At 34.5% G+C, this 18,536-nt stretch overlaps 1 protein-coding gene across 11 annotated transcripts in view; it reads left to right on the top strand.

The window, feature by feature from the left end:
• LOC134792614 (disintegrin and metalloproteinase domain-containing protein 11) overlaps positions 1-18,536 on the top strand; it is a 721,926-nt gene that overhangs the window by 177,154 nt on the left and 526,236 nt on the right. Inside the window, exon 1 of one of the 11 annotated variants that reach the window (XM_063763855.1) lies at positions 9,390-9,626. The exons of the other annotated variants lie outside the window; for them this stretch is intronic. The gene's annotated coding sequence lies outside the window, so the exon portion shown is untranslated. Of the gene's footprint in view, positions 1-9,389; positions 9,627-18,536 lie in introns of those variants that run through there. 11 annotated transcript variants of the gene reach the window in all.

Below are 18,536 nucleotides of genomic sequence, written 5' to 3'. Positions count from 1 at the left end.
GCGCGATTTGGTCTATGTTTGGGGACAGATTATAGCCCCTCAGCAACAGCCATCATGCCCTGCTAACTGGGGCTGGTCCAAACAACAAGGTTATTGGGAGCCCATATGGACAAGCCTACCTGCGGCGGCTGCTGCTTGTTTAGAGCTTATTCGTTGTCGCTGCAAAACAAAATGCGCACGGAGGTGCAACTGCGTTAAAAAAAACCTAAAATGCACAGTCCCATGGGCATGTAATGGCAATTACGAACAATATAATATCTTATTTTAACCCGCATTTTTTGTCAAACATCTCCTATGTTAATTTTATCACATTTATAATACTTAACTCTATTAGCGAAAGTTTTCCCAACATCTTTATTTATATATTTCATTTATATTTGTATATATATCACGTCCAGAAGTAATTTATTAATGTAATCTACCACCAGAAGAATAACAACTTATCAGAAATCATCTAAACATACTTAAAAATCCTAAACGTTGCATACCACTCTTATAATGCAAGTACGCCGCGCGACACAAAACATTTTTTTAACAGAGTTATGAAAAAAAATGTTTGACAAGTTTACTATTCTGTATAGTAGGAGAACTGGGCTATTCACAGGTATTTTTTTTCTAGAGAAAATCCTCATAGTATACATTTTGTAGAGGATTTTCGAAAAAAAGATCTAAAGATTTTTTTTGAATTCTGAATTTTTCGAATTTTTTGTATGGGTGAGTGAAAATTTAGTCACAGAAATGAATTCTTCATCCTCGAATTATACGAAAATGACACCAAACTTGATATAGTTGCGAGATGTATGCAGATATAAAGCTTAGAGTGAGGCGCGCCGGAGGCACTTTTACCCCCCCTCCCCTGCCCACCTACTGGGGGGAACCTCTTGGCAACCGGGCTTAATCAGCTCAGGTCACCCCCAGGAACACCTGTTCCAAGCGGTTTGCTTTGTTTCCAAAATGCAAGGTCCCCTTAGAAAACGGGACCTTAGATCTCCTGCTAAGGTAAGGAATACAATCTCAATGCAATTAATTAATGAAAAAGTGTCCGTCACAAACCTTAAGAGGGAAGTATACTACCTACGTAATCGTCCATACAAAAAAAGAAAACGTTTTTCCACTTCTAAATATTTTCCATTCTCCATGATTTTAATAGTACGGTATTGACACAATGAAAAACTAGGTTTATGGGTTTTCTTTTTTTCGCTACTCTGGAGAGTTAGAACAATTATAATAGCTGACAGCGTGCCCAGCTTTTGCAAATATTCTCCCATAAAGGAGTTTTCCCATAAAGTCATAAAGGACTCTCCTTACCTCTACCCTCCATATTGCTAAGTTCAGATTTCGATAGGTAATTTACCGTTTACTCGTACTAATTATAGATGGTCAAGCAAATCTTGTCAGTAAAGGCGCGAAATTCAAATTTTATATGAGACGATATCCCTTCGCCCCTACATTTTTCAAATTTGCCGCCTTTTTTTACTGACAAGATCTGCTTGACCAAGTATAAATAATAATTAGTGCTCTTTTTTTAGCATACTTAGAAACGGACAGTATCGTTTGGAGTGGAGTGAAGTAAGGCACATAAGACCGTAAAGAAACGTAAAACGTGACACGTGACATACGGCACGTTTATTCACTGAAAGTAAGTGAAAAATACACTGCCAACTGATGGTAGAGGCTCAGGGCCGATTTTCATTTTGTTGTTGGTTTGAAAAACTTCTCATTTTAGTCGGACCAAAAAGGAAAACGAAAATTGTCCCGAAAAAAATGTATATAATTTACCGTTGAGTTACGAATGTAGGTACCAATATTTTCGTAACGTAGAGGATTTTTTAGGACATATTTAGCAAAATTACGCTTATATTGTACAGAATAGAGAACTAAATCCATCCACAACATTTTATCGAAATCTACGAAAAAATAACCGCTCACAAAACATCAGCTCATCAAATAAAACCGTAATTAGGCATACAAACAATAAAATTGTTTTCAACTGGTCGATACCAGGAGACCATAAAGCTATAACAATTAAAACAATTGGCATAACAGCTTCATGCATGAACGTGGGCGACTCCCACTGGCTCCCTCCCTCTCGAGGCAGTGGTAGGGGGTAGAGGGAGACAACTCCGTGTTCCATGTTACACATCGTTTTACATCGCTGAATTGATTTAACTCGCACTTTTACGCCATTGTGGTGCTCTTTGAACGTTTTTTGGATTTATTAACTCGATGTATGGAACGGCTCTTTTATGGGTATTGTTAATTTATTCGTTCGGTCGAGGATTATTGGCTTTTCTGCCCGATTCCAACTTTAAGATACGTTAATGAATAGATCTAGAAACGATATCGTTTCTAGATCATATGGTTTCATATGGATTACATGTGTCAGGGTCAAAAGTGACGTTACTTCAAACAAAAACGTTACGTCTATATCGTATCTATTAGCCGTAATATTTGACGTATCTTAGAGTTCGAATCGGGCCGTATATCATCATGGAGCTGAAATTTCCGAAGGATTAGTTTAAATTAGAGATGAATTATTAATATGTTGACAGCAAAAATTACATAAAATATCAATACGATTTTTACAAGACTTTGCTCGCGAATCCTGGCTCTTATTTAGCATAGAGAAATATAGTAAGACAAGAGTGCTCACTCCATACATCAGTTTTGGTACCAAAAAGACTATTATTTTCAGAGTCGACATTTAGCATCGAGTAGCGGAATTATCAGTACTGCAGTACTGCTACTACACTACTGCTACTACTACCAAGAATAAGTAAGCGTGACACTAGGTCTGCTAAGAGAATAAGATTGACACAACCGTCAGCAAAAAACTATTATGGTCGAAGAACAAAAGAATACTTGATCCCCAAAATTTATAACGAGTACCCTCTTTTACTTGAAACACCTAAATTGAACATAGGTAGATTGAAATTGAAATTTAAACAGACTTTACTACACAAATATGAAAATTTAACCTGGCTCTTAGCATAGCGAAATATAGTAAGACAAGAGTGCTCACTCCATACATCAGTTTTGGTACCAAAAAGACTATTATTTTCATAGTCGACATCAAGCATCGAGTAGCGGAATTATCAGTACTGCTACTTGACAATAGATGTAGCACCGACCGGAAAGTCTTATTGCTCAACAATTGTCAAGTTTTTTTTTTTTTTTAATTTAACAGAAAAAATACAATATTTAGTACCTTAATCTAATGTTTCGCCAAACTGTGAGACAGTTTGTTGGCGGTGCGCTCTAAACTTATCTTAAGCTAAATAGGTACACTAATTATTAAGTGACAAGTTAAGTTATCATTAAGAACATATAAATTTACCTATATGTATGTATCCTAAATCTATCTTGCGATAATCTAACATAGTACTAATAGTGACATTTCATAACACGAACGTAACAGGAAGAATTCTTATAATATTATAGCGGCACAAAGGCTTTGTTAACAAAAGAAAGTAGGTAGCTAGGTTAAATTTTCATATTTGTGTAGTAAAGTCTGTTTAAATTTCGATTTCAATCTACCTATGTTCAATTTAGGTGTTTCAAGTAAAAGAGGGTACTCGTTATAAATTTTGGGGATCAAGTATTCTTTTGTTCTTCGACCATAATAGTTTTTTGCTGACGGTTGTGTCAATCTTATTCTCTTAGCAGACCTAGTGTCACGCTTACTTATTCTTGGTAGTAGTAGCAGTAGTGTAGTAGCAGTACTGCAGTACTGATAATTACGCTACTCGATGCTAAATGTCGACTCTGAAAATAATAGTCTTTTTGGTACCAAAACTGATGTATGGAGTGAGCACTCTTGTCTTACTATATTTCTCTATGCTAAATAAGAGCCAGGATTCGCGAGCAAAGTCTTGTAAAAATCGTATTGATATTTTATGTAATTTTTGCTGTCAACATATTAATAATTCATCTCTAATTTAAACTAAACCTTCGGAAATTTCAGCTACATAATGATATACGGCCAAAACTCCATAATGATATACCAAAACTGATGTATGGAGTGAGCAATCTATGTATTTTTTGCTCTATTCTTTTAGCGTAATTGCACTACTTGTTTGATATGACATTAAAGTACGTTTAATTATCTTTACAATGATATATTTTTTGTTGACTAATAATATTATTTTTTCTAATTGTAATATTATCCGTATTAAAAGATTGTACACAATTAAACGGATTAATTCGGAAACTATTTGATTTTATTCAAATTTAATCTAATCAGTACATTGAATTTTCATATGAGGCAATTTCACAGTGTTTAGCAATAATGTATGTTTATTGCCAGTGTATATCTAGCTTAATGTCCAATATACTCTCGTGTTTAATAACTATGGTGCATTGATAATAGTGAAACGTTTGTAATAACTTTTGGACATTTACCTAACACTAGGAGTATAATGTTGCATATATTGCCACCAATTCAGTATGTAATCACATGATGAACAGGTATTACGTAAAACGGGCACATATTGCTACAACATATAGTTTGGAAATGCGCTTTGAATAGCTAATTGAAATTTTATTGCACATAGCCGATTTAATATGTTTGTGATGCAATATTGGAGTAATTTGGTTTGGAGGCGCGTAATTTGGTTGTTATTAGGTCTTAAATAATGGCCCACATGTATTATTTGACACTGTCACAACAAGCAGCTAATTCGAACTTACTACCTATTCCACTTAATTTTATTATGTTAAATGTCACATTTTTTTAATACCACGTCAGTGGCAAACAAACATAGGGCCCGCCTGAAGGCAAGCGATCACCGTAGTCTATGTACACCTGCAATTCCATGGGCGTTGTCAACCCTTTGAAAACCTGTACACTCCTTTTTTGAAGTACCCCCTGATATTATCTAGTTTATTGCAGATCCTACTTACAGATAAATAAAAATATCCTTTTATTTGAAAACAATTAATTCCTTTTCATTGGTATAAGTATGTATATCGTCGCCTAGCACCCATAGTACAAGCTTTGCTTAGTTTGGGGCTAGGTTGATCTGTGTAAGATGTCTCCTAATATTTATTTATTTATTTATTTATAAATCGTTAAAAAAATGAAGTATAAATTAATTTGCAATTAAGAGCTAGGGCGCCCTCAAAGTTAACACAAATGTAAAACGTGACAGAGGCAGTTGACCACAAACCGAGCTGCTGGCGACAGTGGGTCAGGGTCAGAAAGGGCTTGTCAAACGTACAGCCTTGTGACATGTTGTTAGCTAGCTACAGATTTACCCTTCGGACGCTGAAAGCTTCAATGCATGGCGAGAAGTGGGTAGTGGTTGGGATTCATCACTCAAATTTGTGCCTAATGCTTGGCATACATGGGCAGTTGTGGCTAGTTGGGAGATATTACAGGTTGATTTGTGCATTGGGGCAAAACAAGGAGTATATCGGTGAGCGTAGGAAGTGTTCAATTGGGTATGTCCTAATAGTAAATAATTACATAGTGTACTTAGATAGAAAGATAGGTACATAGTTAGAAAATATTAGTAACTCAGGAACAAAATATTCGTGCTAATTCACAGGTTGATGGCCTTACCGGGATTCAAAATCAAGCCCTACGGCTTAGTAAACGAAGTCACTATCAACTTGCATAAGAGACTGTAAAATGTTATAATATTTGCTTGCCGTAAACTGTGCCTACTTTGCTTCCCAGTGGGTAATTGTGCTCCAAAAGTTTTTATAAATGAAAACTACTTATATATCATGGCCTCAGTTAAGTGTTACAACATGACAGTAGTGCTGGTCTTCTTTAAATCAACATCTTCTTCTTCCTCGCGTTATCCCGGCATTTTGCCACGGCTCATGGGAGCCTGGGTCCGCTTGACAACTAATCCCAAGAATTGACGTAAGCACTAGTTTTTACGAAAGCGACTGCCATCTGACCTTCCAACCCAGAGGGGAAACTAGGCCTTATTAGGATTAGTCCGGTTTCCTCACGATGTTTTCCTTCACCGAAAAGCGACTGGTAAATATCAAATGATATTTCATACATAAGTTCCGAAAAACTCATTGGTACGAGCCGGGGTTTGAACCCGTGACCTCCGGATTGCAAGTCGCACGCTCTTACCGCTAAGCCACCAGCGCTTGTCAAAAACAACAACATACCAACTACAATATCGTCAGGTGACAACCAAAACTCGCTAATTACCAAAAAATAGTTAAACAATAATCAACCTTATTTAGGTATTAATATGGTTCACTATGGCTATTAACTTGTGGTAGTAATTAGTAAGTTTTGGTAGTCACCTGACGATATAATAATTTCAAAATTAAAATTAAAGTTCACATTTTGGGGTAAAGCGGGCACATTTTACTGTACCACTTAAGGCCAAGTTTACCTCTACATTTCCAGTATTTATATCAAAGCATAGCTGCTCGTAAGACCGCATACCTTTTTATACAGGTTTGATTTATCCAGCCTAAACCGAAACGCAGGTAGCCGGTAAAAAGCATTATTTATGACGGTTCAACGTGCTACTGGGATAGGAATCTTTTTCCGCCTTTTATGTACAAACAGCAACACTCCTCAGTGGACCTTATTACGAAAGGCATAAGGGCCATCGATGCACAGTTAACAGTGTGGGCTATGGTACCGCATTTTATTTCCTAAAAGGACATGATAATCATACACATTAGTTATTTTGTCGTCGGTTGATGTGAATAATGTTTGTTTTAACTTACATGTTTAGATACTTGATAGAAAATATTCGTCAGGTGACAACCAACACTCACTAATTACTACCACAAGTTTAGAAAATATTCGCCAGGTGACAACCAAAACTCACTAAATACTACCATAAGTTCACCGCCATAGCACGCCATAGTGAACCGTACTAGTACAAAAAACAATGTTGATTTTTGTTTAATTATTTTTTAGTAATTAGTGAGTTCTGGTTGTCACCTGACGATATGAACTAGCATTTCGTAGGTACAAAAACTAGCATAAAAAGTGGTTTTAACAAAACACATAATCTTATAAAAACATTTATCAGTCATCAAATAGAAATAAAAATTTGTTTCATAAAAACTCACGCCTTTAGATTGTACGCGTAACAAATAGATTGAATTCGAAGATACGATGGTACAGTCGCCCACACTGTTGGACAGTTAAGAGTGTTGCCGTTTGTACACACAATAAGAATAGGTACAATCATACACAACATACGTACTCCACTTAAATAGACTGTTGAACTTATATCCCTTGCCTTTATCTTTAGCGGCGCAATAAATTAGGCCTGATAGAAAAAGACTTGTATATATTTTTTACCCTTTTCCAGGCCGCGCCAATATACAAGGTTTTCCCAAAACTCCAAATATTTTCCAATTAATCCAGCTTTGCTGATTCATATTTAAAGACAGGTCACCGTTTACTGAAAGTGCAATCTAATTGGAACCTTAAATAGGAATGCTAAAGTTGAAATTCTATAGGCGCTTAATGTGGTCGATAAACCGTACTACTCGTATGCTTAGAAAAGGGTTAAACTTATGTACGTATAACACTAATTACTACAATGTTTTTTTAAACTTTAAACAATCGTGGCCAACTAATTTAGACAATATCGGTATAACGTATTAAAAGCTGAATTTCCACAACTGAATAATGTTTTAATGTAATAAGCCTGCTGTTAGTATGTTAAAGTTTTCCACAAGTACGATTACTAGGTAATTAATATTCCCGGTACGATTTTGTGTTCGCCGTATTACTTAAGCCGTCCACGTGACACACGTGGCTACCACTAAAGACATATGTAACTCCGTATAAGATGAATAAAGTCTAAGATAAAAACGTGCCTCGGAAATCAAGAAAAAGTAATTCTCGGATAGATAGCGCACACACCTCTGGCCTATGGTCGGCTAGATGGCGTTGACGACACCGTTTCATATTTAACAATTTTAACACATAGGTATCAGTGAATAAACATGGGTCAAAATGATATAAAAATAATAAAATCATTTATCCATACATATAATTTTTTTCCATAGTTTTATACGTTTTCATTTTGAGGTTTAGTCGTATGTCGATAGATGGCAGTAAATTTACTGTGACTACAAAATTTACTATGACAGGACCCCTCTATACTATCTATTCTCTTTGCTATCACTAACCTACAATGGATCATTCCACGGGCTGTCCAGTACAAACGCATTTTATTTCCTGTGTTGAGACTTTTTTTTTGGCATTTTATGTAGACGATTATTTTTCTGTGCATATTTTTGACCATTTGTCATAGAAAAGGAAACTCTTATACCTGCAAATCTTCAGAAAATTCGCGTCTGTACGGGACAAACGGTAGACAATTTCATGGAATGCTCCAATAAACTTATTGTGGGTGTAAATCTTAGAGCCTAAAATCAATTTTATATCCTTAAAATGTGAAGCTTTATTATAATTTATTATATATTATAAATTATTGCAATTTAAAATAATGGCATCTAGCTAAAATGTAATGAATATACATGTGTACTTACGAACACTTTTTTATGAATAATTGTCACTATATATATTTAATACGTTTTTTTAAATAAAAATATGAAACGAAATAGGCAGGTACCTTAAAAGTAGTTCAAGCGATGTAAGTAGTTTACACAAAATTACACATCATAAAGCATTTAACATACTTAACACGTTATAAATAAAAAATTCATAAGGAGCAAAATTACACGATACGTATATAATATACTTATGTCATTCTGATATCAGTGTACATTCGAATTGGCCGGTATGTTATGGAGTGACAAACCGCCGATCGAGATAATTCAGATACGGAATATCTAAAAACGTCACAAAACGGCCATTATTTTGTGTAAATAAAAATGAACACCATATAAACAAATAACTAAAATATAAACTCCAACTTGTAGTATACAGTGCGTCATGTTCACTTAATTCAAAATACAAAGTCGAATCTTAGCACTCGCGTGCACCGAGCGAAATTGAATCGCGTTCAACTTTTTTCACAAAATTCACTTATGTATATCTTACTATATTGCGTCGCTTTGTGAAATCAACGTGTGTTGCGAATTTTATTTGTACTACACTTGTCCGTGAAAGTTTAAAAATATCAAATAGGTCTAGGCTCGCCCCGGGAAGGGTGGGGCCGCGCGCATGCGTACGACGCTTCCACCCTGTTGTGGGGGGAAAAATACCCGGTATATCTGTATTTTCGTATGAAATCTATTACAAAAAAAAATATTTTAAGTCTTTAACTACAAATTAATAATAGTATTCATTAAATTTAAATATTTTTTTAAGGTTTTTTATTACAAAAATATCGACTGCCTCTAGCTTTAAAAGAAAAAAAAAATGCTTTTTTTTCACTTATTTGGAATTCCCACATAAAACTACTATGACCTACTGTTATTTTAGATTTTTTTGGGGTATAGTAGAAAATGGTAGAAATTTTCCCCGACTAGTAACACTCACCGCTCAAAGCAGTCGGCGGTTGGCCGCGGCGCGCGTGCCTGTGCGTCATGCCTCCCTTATGACGGACGAATCACTCGCGATGGATCGCTTCACAGTGAGTGCTTGAATCGGACATATAACTTTAGTGAGGATAATGACATATAATGTTCGATTTATGGTTTTATAGTGATCATCGGTGAGTAGTGAATTTTAAGTTAGTTTTAGTTAAGTGCGCGGTAAGTACAATTAATATTTAATGAAAAAAAGTAAGATTCTCTAGGTGTGTAAAATAAAACTTTTGTAATTGTACTTTTGTAAAAAAATATAATAAAAAAAATATTAAAAAACTAAAAAGGCAAGCGAGTTTCCGTCAAGCTAAGCTGAGAGTACTAGGACCGCAGAAAGCGTAGCAATTAACCTACGCTCTTTGCCGTAGCGGGTCTACGCGTTGCAATTAGTGCTACGCCAGCAGCAGGGTTATATAATTATGGCCGTTTAGAAGGCGCAGGAAAAATGGGACGCTGATTTAGTTGGGACTTAGTTTTAATTTTTAGTTTAGTTTTAATTACTGTTTGTGATTAATGTTTTTTTTAACTGGTATTTTAAATTTGCGTTTTATGTAGGTTTCAGGATTATTGATGTTAAAAAATTTATAAAATAGTAAATTTTTAAATTATTAGTAAATTATATTTTGGTGAAAATCATTTTATTTAACTAAAATAATGCTACATAAAAAATAACGTAAGTTTCAATTAATTTTTAATTTGGCAAAGATTAATGTTTTTTACTGGTATTTATAAATTTACGTGTTATGTTATTAATTTTGAAAATTGAATGAAATAATAGTAAAATTTTGTATTTAAGTGAAAATTATTTTATTTAAATAAAATAAAGCTACAACTAACTAACATAATTATTTAGAAAAGTACTTTTTTTGCGTGTTAAATATTTATAAACATGTTAACATATATATAAAAAGCTTAATATATTATCTTATTCAGAACCCGAAATCCCTGAATTTCAAGAAAATATGAGCTATTCAATTCTCTCACATTTGATGTAAAGTTATAATTATCCCTTTAAATGATCTTGTTTTAACAATCATTGAGAAAAGTCAAGCATAAACTTAAATAATCGGTCACATATTTTATTAAAAAACTAAATTGTTTGTTACACGATATTCATCCTTAAAACAAAAACTTGAAAAAAGAAACCTTAACAAAACCTCATTATTCAACAAAACAATCCCGGACTAATCTCCGTAGCGATTAGTGCTACGAGCGTAGCACCCTCTACGGCGTAGCACGGTAATCGCTACGAGCCTTAATTACATACGATTTTATAGCGCTTCTAAATGTCACTAACGATTACGTTAGTCGCTGTTAGTTTTGACATAACATTACACTTACACACGGGGACAAAGAAATCCATCTGTTCAAAAATTAAAATTCCATTAACATTTTTTTTTCAGTTCCATATTTATTAAAAAGGGTATTTTAATTCTCATGAATAAAAGAGAAAAGAGTTTAAAGGGATTACTTATTTTAATATATTCATTATGGCCATTGTTTCAGATTAAATTAATTACTATTTTTTCTATGAAACTAACAACGTAACCTTCATCATAGATGAGATATAATATAATGTCATAACAAATTATAAATCTTCGTCTTTTCTATCCCTAGTTTCTTGATTTCTCTTTATCAATAGAAAAAATCAAGCAGAAAAGCGGACCCTAACAAAAATATACATAATTTCTAATCACAGCACGAACATAATAATTAATAATAAAGATAGAAAAAAAACTATAACAAAAGTTAACTAGTTCACCGTCTTTGATTGAGACGTGAAAATAATAACTTAATAACTAACAATTACAAGTAATTGAAGTAAACTTACAAGTAAATTACGAACACGATAATTTGTAGTGTAATAAAGTGAACAATAAGATAATGAATATTATTCAACATTCAGAACTGGAACGGTAACGCCTTGAACGCTTAACAATGCCGTTAGTAGCATCAGCAGTTAAACGCTCACGAGCGCTAAATATCTCCTAGATTACCGTGTGTACTATACTATGGCTCTTACAATGGGTATTGTTCAATTTATTGCACTACGAATTATCTTGTTCGTAAGTGCAATAAATTATTCTGTCGAGGGACAGTAAAAACGCTCTAAGGGCCACTAGCTCGTTCCAAGGTTAGCCAACTAACTGGGAATTAACCGCTTAGGCCCACTTGCACCATCCCACTAACCCGGGGTTAACCGGTTAACCTGTACAATTTGACACTGGGGTAACGGTTAACCGCTTAGTGAGATGGTGCAAGTGGGCCTTATACAGTACAGTTTAACCCTGTATAAACGTTTAACTCCGAGCTAGTTGGCTAACCCTGGAACGCGCAAGTGGCTTTATGACTACTTACATTTTTGGCTTTTGTAGCTCAAATAAAAAAAAAAATTTTTTTTTAATTAAACAGAATCAATTAACTTATTACTAATCAGTTCGTTTGCATGAATGAACATTTTTTTTAAATACTACAGTATCCATTCAATTTAGATATAGAAAATTGGCTCTGCAATTGCGACTGATACATTTTATTAAAAATACAAAGAAATTAAATTAAATATTTGGTTTGTTAAATATTTGATCATATTACGAAATGAAAATCAGCCGACACGGACACAGACACGGTTTACGTGGTTGTAATACAAAGCCATGCCCGAAGGTGCCGTTAAAATTTTAGCAAAAAAATATAACGAACAAAAAATGTTACCAAAATTGAAACAAATTTTACTGCATTGCGTGAAAAATAAATAACGCACAGAGCATGATAAAACTGGTAAATAATGAATTTGTGAAATAATGAAAGGTATAAAATATAATAGACAGAAAAAAATTGAACTCTAATCATTTAGGTACTTTTTTTTCAGAAAAAGCGACACGCCCTAAAAAAAGTTATTCACTTTTAAAAATATACGGTACCACTTTTGTTTTGTATTAGGCGTTACGACAAAAATGGTTAGTTTTAGATAGCCTAAATTCATAAAAGTTGTAGTAGGAATTATACAATTTGAGTATAGGATTTATGTTATGTATTTCCTGTTTTTGGTTTGTGGGTAATTAATTGCTGATATATAAACATGGGAGCGGTGGTGGCCGATTGGATATGACGTCCGACTTTCAATCCGGAGGTCGCAGGTTCAAATCCTGGCTCGTAACAATGAGTTTTTCGGAACTTATGTACGAAATATAATTTGATATTTACCACTAGCTTTTCGGTGAAGGAAAACATCGTGAGGAAACCTGCATACATCTGCGAAGAAATTCAAAGGTTTATGTGAAGTCCCCAATCCGCATTGGGCTAGCGTGGGGACTATAGCCCAAGCCCTCTCGCGCATTAGAGGAGGCCTGTGCCCAGCAGTGGGACGAATATAGGCTGAAATTATTATTATTATATAAACATGCCTTGATATAAAGGTTCGTGTATAATGAGGTTAGTACTCAACAACGTTATTATATTATTTTAGACTTACTTTATGTAACTATATCCTTAGTTAATTGACATTTCTCGTCTATTAAACAAATTCCGCTTTGAACAGTATCCTTTGAAAAGCTTAATTAGTCTCCATATTCTATTAAATTGATTATTTCATAATCAATTACGCGAGCGTGTAATCCAATAACCGAAGTGACGCACTCGTCTCGTCTAAGTCACGGTGAGATGGAAACAGTGCGGTGGCATCAATCATATTATATGTGTAGTGTACATCGTGAAATGTGCCTACTTTGCTCCAAAAATTTTAAAAATAATAAAAAAAAGAACTATGTATATATATTGTAAAAAAAGAAAAATAAGCCAGTTTGAGCTCCTATTCGTTCCTCCTTTTACACCCACATATGAAGTATTCCACGATATTGTCTACCGCGATCCCGTACAAACGCAAAGTTTCAGAAGATTTACAGATATGAATTTTTTTCACCACAATGATTGTAAAAAGTGCTATTTTGGTTTGTGAAAAAATGTGCCTACTTATTTAATATACGAAAAAAATGTGTTTGTATGGGACAGCTCATGGAATGCCATACATATATACAGATAAAATATTCAAAAGATTGACAATGCACTTAATATACTGCCCAGAAAACAAACCTATAAAAAACAACAATAAAAAAAGCAATCCGCAATCCCCAACAAATCTCTGCCCACACTAGATTCCCACAAAACCTAAGCGTGCCAAATAAATCACATCCCATACTGTTCGTCGTTTTCATAACGATCTCGCGACGTAATAAAAGATGAAGGGCCGCTAATACGGCCGCTCGTAAATTGTCAACGTGGAGTGTACGGGTGAGGCTGTACGGCCTGATTCGAGCTTTAAGATACGTCAAAAATTTGCTAAAAATACGACATGGATCGGACATATGATGTTTCTTCAAACTGACATACAAAACTGATGTTTCTTCAAACAAAAATGTCACTTTTGACACTGACATATCCGATCCATATCGTAACTTTAGCAAATTTGTGACGTATCTTAAAGTTCGAATCAGGCCAATAGACGGTTTATTGCATTTGGGCCGATTTATATTTCGTTTTTTTCGTCATCGTTCGATTTTGGTGGACATATAAGTATGTTGAGTTCCATATTCTGTACAATTTAAGCGCAATTTTACTGTGTGTCTTACAAAAAAAATGCTCTGATTTACGAAAGCGTAATTATGGTATTTATGAAACTCAAACGCAGTAACGAAGTGTTGCTAAAATATGATTTTTTCATACATATCCCACAATTGAAGGGATGTTTACAAAAACAACATAACTGCTTAGAGCGGTTGACACTTTTTTAAGAACATTGTTAATCGTTTCAGGTGTCAACCAGTGTAGTCAGTTATGTTGTTTTTGTAAACATCCCTTCAATTACTCTCTCTTGACATTGTACATGTCATCTTAAAACTTAGTACAGCAGTATGTCATGTATTGGGTATTAGGACGTTTCTTACCTTACTGAAAAGTTAACCATTTATGAAAATAATCATTGGTAACCAAATGAAACACCGGACAGAAAACCTTTTATACAAAAAGTTTGAATTTGCGAGTAGGTACTCGTAGCTCGTATGGATTGAAAATATAATTTGATAAAACCAAATATTATTTATACATTTGTACGTCAACGTACTCGTTGAATAAATAAACATAAAAGGTTTATAAATAATATTATTATCTCTTTGTTTGAATACGCGAGTTGATTACTTATTCCATGAAAATATTTTTAAGCGCTATTATTCCGACTACGATTATATTCCATTAAAAGTACATAATATATTCCAGATATTTATGTGATTTATTTTAATTTTATGTAACTAACAGTCAAAAGGGGTCTAAGAATTCAACCCCTTTTTATAGCGTTGTAAGTACTTCGAAACTATCACAAACGATAATATTTTCAATTATGGGGTTGTATGTAGACTTGATCCAATATCTGCCCGGTGGAGCCCTGAAGGTTTTACGACTCCTTTTATTGCGGTACCTTATGTTTTTATCTCTTATTGTTATTAAAAAGTTTGCGAGATCTAGTGGACTGAATCGTTTCGGTAGTCGCTTGCGTGGTATAAGATTTGACAAATCATTTACTGAGTTTTTTTACATAATATTTAAGACTTAAGGCTTTCGGTTCAGTTTAAATTACCTTTAACTCTTACATATCGTTGATTGCTTTTTTAAATGACTAGGAAAAGTAAAGATTTTAGCAGTCTATGTATGTTAGTATATTTGAGCATGCTATTTCTCCTGCTTTTTGCTGACAAAGTGGGTTTGCGAGAGTATAGTTATCTATAAATTTTCCGTATAAGGGTTTAAGTTTTTTAAACGTTTTTCTTGTAACTGTGTGAAATGCGAAATGTACTGTTAAATAGGTTCGATGATTTGACATTTGATTATGTAATATTCACAAGTAGATAACTTGCGGCAGCAATTAAGGTTTAATAAATGTCATGACAATGTCATGTTTGACGTGCAACACGCTACACCCTTTATCGATCACAGTTTGGGGGCCCTCACCGAGTGATAATCGTATAATAAATGCCGACCAAGACTTAAATATCTAATGTAATGATTACGTATATTTTCTTATGTAGATTACATAGTACATATTATTATTGGGAGAATTGTAATCGAAAATCGTGAAAGTTTAAATCAATGTGAAACGGAGTGTACAGTCGACGTTACAGATATCTTTACACTTTCGCCTTATTACAAAGGAGTAAGGTCCAAAAGTGTAAACATCGTTGACGTCGACTGTACATTGTAATGCACATATGGCTTACAAGGTTGAGATACTAACAGCGACACTCAACATCTGTGCCTTATATTTATTGCAAACAAGTCTACAAATCATTAGTCAGTCGTAACGCGTATTCTGATTTTAATAGCTGGTTATGAATTTGATCCGGATTTGTTATTTATAAATATGACCAGTCAGCGTCAATAGCGGTGTTTCTGGTTGAAAAAGTGGCTCTTTTGAGACTGACAGGACCTGTTAAACCTGGACAAACTCAACAAATTCATAACCTGCGACTAAAATCATAATACGCCTCCGTGTGGCAGACTACTTCTCTATACGCATTAATGGGCCTACACTATCTAAATGATTTACTGCAAATGAGATCGAGTACCGTCATTAGATGCCTAAACCTGGTTATCGCGTGTGCGCAATATGTACGTTTACCGCAGTACCGGTATTTTGGTACCGGTACCTTAGTATTGTTGTAGTTTAGAGGAAGGTGGTGATTTTTTATTAGCTTTCTTGTAGTTTAGTGGAGGTGATTTGGATTATACATAGATTGTTTATATTGTTGGTTTTAGCTTCTTTAGTTTATATATTTAAATAGATACTACTATATTTTCCTCCTAAGTCCTCTGAATATCCAAAAAATAACGCGAAGAAATTAGTATAAAATATTTGGAAACTAATCATTGTTAAATGTACCTTCTCCAAAAGTGAATACCCACTTTATGAATGAATTCCATCCATAAAGTCGTACAAAACACACTAAAATGCTCAAATACTCAAGTCAACATAGATTTTAATACACAGACAAGGCCGGCTATCATGAATCTCTGTACCATCCTCGATGCATAAAGCGATATACAGGAGAAACGTCACGAACATGTACTTATACAGGGTGGAAAGGCACGACGATCCTTTCCGGAAATGGGAGATAGTTTAGCCTAAGCTCTATATTTTCTCCATAGAAACTATGTTAATATGGGCAACCGTTTCTAAATTATGACCTTTTAAACATCCACGCAAAAAACTACTTTGTTCTAACCCTAACACGTGACAGGGTCAATGAACTTACTTGTAAACAATCAGTATTCAACAGGAAATTATGCTAATTTGTTGCCATCTAACCATTTTTAGGTCTGCTTACAGCACGGTAAGAATCATTGCAGGATTTTCGCTTTCTTAGTGGTTCCACTTGTTCAATACTTGAATGAAATAGTTATGTTATTCCTTAATATTAATAATACTAACCACAACATTGTTTACAACGACAGTTCAAATGGTGACATTGACAACCACTCAAAAGTACGCAATCGTCTTATAAATATCTCTGGTTTCCTTGACTGATAAAAAGGTTTTAGTTTCTTAACACGTTTCACAAAATTATTTTCGAATAATTGGAAACTATCTAAAATAATTAAAAATAACAAGTAGGTTGTGTTAGTTGCACCAAATGAACTTGCAAAAATGAAATACTAAGAATAAATCAAGAATAAATACTTCTTCAATACCAAACTAACAAACCTTCTTGCGTGGTAGGAAATAGACAAGACGTCTGATGTTTGAAATTAAATTTTCATTGAACTATACTTATTGAATGTCATATTCTTCAAATAAAAATGTTAGATGCTCGTGGCTATTTAAATTTGTGGGGCTGTGTAAAAGATATGGTGTACCAAACCAAACGGAATGTGAAACTGCGGACGAAATGAGACAAAGGCTAATTGGTGCTTTCTGCGGAGGATAAATGACGAAGAGCATACACTATATCGCATGTGCATCGACATACTCGGGTACGGGCTGCGGCGGCGTTGTAATACACGGAGGTACATTTGAACACCGTATGTGAAAAGAAGATAGTATTAAATATTGGAAAAAAGTAATTATCTAAGAAAGTAATAAAATTGTTTGTAATATTTTTGCATGCATTTGATTTATTTGACATTTATGCGTCATTCATACATCATTGCGATACTGTCAACGATCGGAAAAAAGTGTAAAGTCCCGAGCTTTCCCGACGGAGATCCTTAATCTAGCCGTCATGTGCACATGCTATAGGGTTATCACCACAGTTAAAAAGTAGTATTTTTGCAATTTTTATTTTTTACTCAATTAACGATTCTTACCATTACCAATAGTCTCTGTATCACTTAAACGACCTAATACTTCCGGGAAGGATCGTCGTGCCTTTCCACCCTGTATAGTAGTCTACAAGCGAGGTGCTCTCAGGGCAGTGTTTTTAAGCGCCACCTGACGGACTGGCTTGTAGACCGGTGATACTATAGCGAAAAGGCGTACTTCGACCACACTTATACTCTGTCAAGCAATTTCCGTCAGTAGAAAAGAGCGGCAAATTAAAAATAATTAGGCGCGAAGCGTTATTGTCCAATAGAAAATCTGAATTTCGGGCCTTTTTCTACTGACAAACTTGTTTGACCGGCTATAGTTTAGTTTTAGGTCAATAGTGTTTTTTGATTAGGTGCCTCTACTCTAGGTTAGAACTAAAAGTAGTTTTATAAATTGGTAAGTATATCTTGAGCTATCATAATTAACATGTGCTTAGAAATTTATATTGAGCTCCATTGTTATGTTATTTGAATTTTGTCATTATGTACAGTCGCCATCAGATATATAGGAGCGGCCAAGGTGTTCACAATATCTGAACACGCGCTCTAACGCCCTGACAATAGAGGCGTGTTCCGATATTTGTGAGCACCTTGGCCGCTCCGATATATCTGATGGCGACTGTATTGCACGCTCCCATGCAGGCAGGATAAACAGTATGCATTATCTAATACCTTTAAACGAACAATTCTTG

This window comes from Cydia splendana, chromosome 8 (assembly GCF_910591565.1).
Source record: "Cydia splendana chromosome 8, ilCydSple1.2, whole genome shotgun sequence".
In the NCBI taxonomy this organism is placed as follows: domain Eukaryota; kingdom Metazoa; phylum Arthropoda; class Insecta; order Lepidoptera; family Tortricidae; genus Cydia; species Cydia splendana.
The sequence above is the reverse complement of the archived record's forward strand: the minus strand, read 5'-3'. Positions and strand labels throughout refer to the sequence as shown.